Raw genomic sequence first — 6,000 nt, 5'->3', positions numbered from 1 at the left:
CATATATATTTTTAATTTATATTAATATAAATTATATATATTTTATTTTTAATTTATGGTTGCCTCAAACCCAGTACTATTATTAGTTATATGAGAGATAAGTTTAGGAGGCAAGCAAGAATTATCATTCATAGTTAGGAATATTTGCTTAATGGACTATCTCATAATTTTTCATAATTATAAGCCTCCTTGAGCTAATGCAATAGGATAAAAAATATATTTACGGTCAGAGTTCTGACATTTCAAGCATTGTGACATTTCTGAGCTTGACTGGCCCTAAGTGTAAATTTTAGCAAATTATATTAGTGCCTGGGCAGCCTTTTGTGAATATTTATTGAGATAAAGAGTTTGAAAAGCTCTTGATAAGTGATAATACGCTATAAATATATTGTTTGCTTTTATATGAAAGTGTTCATAACATGTGGTGTTTGCATATGTTCTAGAGACAGTAGAATTATACCTATGTATTTAATAATCAAAATCTCACTTTTGGCTAACTGAAATTAAAGAGGTTTAAAAACATATTTGGAGTTGATTTGTATTTTTCTGCTTCTTTGCAATCTAGGACTTTCTTATTGGATGACAAACATTATGAATTTATGTTGCTGAATGCTAGAATTTTTGGAATTCTTTTAAATGATTAACTTTTTATAGCAGGCAATTAAATTACCTGCAGATTACCATGATCTTTCTTTTACATCATTTTACATTATTTTAGGACATGTCTAGAGTGGCTTTATTCTAGCACTGATAAAACCCCTTTCAGGATAGCTAGCAAAGATAGGAGGTAAAACAATTACCAGTCTTACATAAACAGGAATTTTCTATGTAACAGCACCAGAGTAATTTTTCTTCCTTCGGAAGTTGTGCTTGTCTGGCCATGTGAGATCTTACCTATGCATGTATAACTTGCTGTTGGACCAAAGACTCAGGAGAACAACTTTGCAGATTTCTATAGCTCTTTCTCTCTCTCTATCTCTTCTTTCCTCTTGGGTGTTATACACTGCAAATTCAAACTGTCTCAACCTCTACGAACTCCAATCTTTATCTTTTCAACTAGTGTTAAGTACCACCAGATGCAAACATGGAATTTAGTTTATTTTAAATAATGATGAGTTTGAAATACTATGTAACTAAACAATAAATACATTGGCTTACTTTACTGTAAATATTTTAAAATAGATACAATTTAGTACATTAATTTTAAAGTAATAGTTACATAAAATATTCCTCTTTATGTTGGCAATAAACTTTTCAAAGGTACTAGAGTAATTTTTGGCATATTATTCTAAGAACAGGACCAAGCAGAAGATTTTTTTCAGGAAACTATGGGCCTGATGACATTTAAGGCAAAATATTTTTATCTTATCTTTTGGACATAATTTTAAAAAATAAATGAATATAAAAGTAGTTATAGACCAATAGCAAAATAAGATTTTTCTAAGTTGATAAGTCATACTTAAGTCTTTTTTATGCAAAATTATTTTGGAATTAAAATGTAGTTTGGGAAAGCTGATGGCATTCCAAACTATACATTATCAGATTCAGGTTTTATGCTCAGACTGTCTGTCTACACATAGGTTCTTGTTTTCTCCTTCTATTGGAGTTCCTTAAGTTTCTATGTAATAGGAATATGATGAGGGTCCATTATTAAAGAGTTCACAGTCCAGACTAAGATTCAGAAAAGTAAATAGGTAATTAAAATTGAGTGTCTTGCTGTCAGGATACAGCAAAGAGAGCAATTAATATGGTTTTGGAGAGCGGACTGGATAATCTTCTTAGAGGTAACATGTAGTTGAGATTTGAAGAATGAATAGAATATATATATTCCATAGACTCTCTCTATATAGAGCTAGAACTCTGCATATAGATTGCTATCTATATAGATAAGACAGGGCATCATAAAACTCTTAGAAGAGAACCCACTGCAACACTTTCATAGTCACAGTAAAGAATGTGTTGTTTTCAGCAAGTGGTGTTGGGAAAGTTGGACAGCTGCATGTAAATCAGTGAAGTTAGAATGTACACTCACACATATACAAAAATAAACTCAAAATGGATTAAAGACTTAAATATAAGACAGGACACCCTACAACTCTTAGAAGAGAATACAGGGAAAAATATTCTCTGACATAAATTGTACCAATATTTTCCTAGGCCAGTCTAATAGAAACAAAAGCAAAAGTAAACAAATGGGGCCTAATCAAATATACAAGTTTTGCATAACAAAGGAAACCATAAGCAAAATGAAAAGAAGACATATAGACTGGGATGAAACATTTGTGCTGTAAGGGCTTAATTTCCAAGAATACAAACGGCTCATACAACTCAAGCATAAAAAATAAACAACCCAATCAAAAAATGGGCATCAGATCTAAATAGACATTTCTCAATGGAAAAATGGGTAAAAGACCTGAATAGACTGTTCTCCAAGGAAGATATACAGATGGCCAGAAAACACATGAGGAAATGCTCAACATTGCTGATTATAAGAGAAATGCAAATCAAAACTACCATGAGATACCACCTCACACCAGTCAGAATGGCCATCATTAATAAGTCCACAAATAACAAGTGTTGGAGGGGCTGTGGAGAAAAGGGAACCCTCCTGCACTGTTGGTAGGAATGTAAACTAGTACAGCCACTATGGAGAACAGTTTGGAGATACCTTAGAAATCTATCCATAGAACTTCCATAGGACCCTGCAATCCCACTCTTGGGCATATATCCGGAGAAAACTCTACTTAAAAGAGACACGTGCACCCACATGTTCATTGCAGCACTATTCACAATAACCAGGACATGGAAACAACCCAAATGTCCATCGACAGATGATTGGATTCGGAAGAGGTGGTATATATACACAATGGAATACTACTCAGCCATAAAAAAGAATGACATAATGCCATTTGCAGCAACATGGATGGTACTAGAGAATCTCATCCTGAGTGAAATGAGCCAGAAAGACAAAGACAAATACCATATGATATCACTTATAACTGGAATCTAATATCCAGCACAAATGAACATCTCCACAGAAAAGAAAATCATGGACTTGGAGAAAAGATTTGTGGCTGCCTGATGGGAGAGGGAGGGAGTGGGAGGAATCGGGAGCTTGGGCTTATCAGACACAACTTAGAATAGATTTACAAGGAGGATCCTGCTGAGTAGCATTGAGATCTACGTCTAGATACTCATATTGCAACAGAACAAAAGGTGGGGAAAAAAAATGTGTACATGTAAGGATAACTTGATCCCCTTGTTGTACAGTGGTAAAATAAAATAAAATAGAAAATAAATAAATAGACATTTCTTTAAAGACATACAGATGGCTAGTAGGCACATGAAAAAAATGTGCAACATCACTAATTATTAGAGAAATGCAAATCAACACTACAACTCACACCAGTCAGAATGGCCATCATTAAAAAGTGCGCAAATAACAAATGCTGGAGAGAGTGTAGAAAAAAAGGAATCCTCCTACACTGTTGCTGGAATGTAAATTGGTACAGTATTATGGAGTGTCCTCGAAAATAGAGTTGCCATATAATCCAGTAATCTCACTCCCAGGCATATATCCAGAGAAAACTCTAATTCAAGAAGGCACATGCATTCCTATGTTCATAGAAGCACGATTCACAATAGCCAAGATATGGAAAGAATCTAAATGTCCATCAACAGATGAATATATAAAGAAGATGTGATTTATATAGAATATATATATAACGGAATATTATCCAACCTTAAAAACGAGAGAAATAATGGCATTTGAAGCAGCTACTCTGATGGACCTAGAGTTTATGTTACTAAGCCAAGTGAGTCAGAAAGGCAAATACCATATAACATCACTTTTATGTGGACTTAAAAAAAATATGACACAAGTGAACTTACCTATGACACAGAAATAGACTCAGACTACAAATAGACTCACAGAGAGAAAAGACTTGTGGTTGCCAAGGGGAGGGAGCAGGGAGGGTTGGATTGAGTGTTTGGGACCGGCAGATGCAAACTATTACATACAGAATGGATAAACAAGAAGGTCCTACTGTATAGCACAGGGAACAATAATGGATCTCATTAAGGTTAATTCAAGTTTTGTTTCTCTTGACTTAGGTAAAAAAAAATGTAAAATTGTATCCAAAATCTGGATATGTGATTAAAAACTTAAAAAAACTAAAGAGATTAAGGTAGTGGGTAGCAGAAGGCATTTTCAAGAACTTCATCTCTTTTGGGAAGTTCTCTTTCTGGGTCGGAGAGGTACACGTGAGCTCTTAGCTCACAGGACGTGAAAGTTTTAACGTCTTTATTCACAAAACACAATAAAATATATTGTCCAAAGTATTCTTAAACCTTGGCATGTATGAATGGCTTTATTCTGCTTTCATGCAATGGATGAATTGTACTTTTATTTAATTAACATAACTAGAGTGTTAAACAATGAATGGGTGTAATTGTGTATTTGGGTAAAAAAGCAACAACAAAGGAATCAAGTCCAGTGAGAACTCATATCAAAACATAGATTGTATTGGCATTCAGGCATCTCATCTGGGCTTTGTCACTGGGCAGGTATGTGACTTGCAGCTTTTCACTTAACCTACCTGGAAACATGCTGCCTCCTCTGAAAACCAAAGGGATATGTTTACATGAATTCTACGGGTTTCATTTTGTTTGTTTTTTTGTTTTTTTGCGAGGGTGGGGGGAACCCTAAAATTCTACAAGGTAACAACTTTACTGCCTGATGAATAAATATATGATCATTGCTTATAAAAGCACTGTGAGGGTTAACACTGAACATTTTTATGTCTCTAATTAATGCCTTAAATATCTTGAGATATATTGAGAAAGACTCTCAAAATATAAGAATATAAAATACGTTTTTGGCAAATGAGAACCCAGGAGATTCTAAGTTATATCATACCTAATACAGGAGACATTCTGAGACTTAATTATAATGATTTACCAAGCAAGAAGGGAAATAACAGAAATCTTTTACAACCCACTAGTCAATAGCCAGGCACAAGTTTATAAACAGCTGCCAATACATATAATCTTAAATTTACAACACATAATCTTTTCTTTCCTCCGTCTTAAGGAAATTGGAGATAACTGAGAAGTAATTCAAGTTTAATTTCAAAATAGTTTAAGTATCCTTCTTACTACTGATGCCAACTCTTAGCAAATTAAGTATTTTGCTGAAAGAGCACATGCAAATAAAAAGGGGGAAAGCCCTAAACCCAAAAAGAACCCCTATTAATGGCTTCTTGAAAAATACAACAAAAGCCTAGATACTGAATCTACAGCTGCAGTTAACACTCCATCATTGAGCTATGATGGACAATACTGGTACTGTACAGATTCAGGCTAAATTGATGCTGTTGGTTTTTGTTTCTAAAGACAAAAAAAAAAAAAAAAGTGTATGAAACAACTTCAGTTCTCACTAAGCCAAATCTGTGATCCCATCTGTTCAGATTTTATGCTTTAAGAAGAAAAAAAGAAATCAACCTCAAAAACAAACCTCTTTCATCTAATACTATTAAGATATTCAGCGGGAGAACTAGATAAAACCCTTGGAATTTTATTCAACTTGAGCAACTTTAAATGGCAAAGCCACCGTTGTTTTCAATATCTAGGGAAACCTGTTCTAAGGAAGCATGGGAATGAAGTAAGGAGCTAGACCTATGCAAAGGGATGTGGCTTCTTTTTTCCTGGCAAAATCCAAGTTGTTAAGGGTTATAGCCTGGCATCCTGTTCAGTTCTTCCATTTCATTAAAAGCAAAGAGGTGATCTGTCTGAAACTACCAAGTAGAAACACTACATTTTTTTTCTTTTAATTTGTAACTAACTTTTAAAAGGATAAATAAATGTCCATCAAAATTTTTTTACTGATTATCTTTCTTCTTAGCAGGAAAGAAATTTGATATAAATACAAAATGCTATTGCCTAATGAAATGCTTACTAGAGAATAACTAATTGGCTTAAAATAGCTTAATTATAGGCCTG

Source organism: Sus scrofa, chromosome 15 (genome assembly GCF_054392235.1).
Source record: "Sus scrofa isolate SSC_HxYL_T2T_F1_AM1 chromosome 15, Sscrofa_HxYL_maternal_Yorkshire_Landrace_v2.0, whole genome shotgun sequence".
In the NCBI taxonomy this organism is placed as follows: Eukaryota; Metazoa; Chordata; class Mammalia; order Artiodactyla; family Suidae; genus Sus; species Sus scrofa.
Note: the sequence above shows the minus strand (reverse complement) of the source record.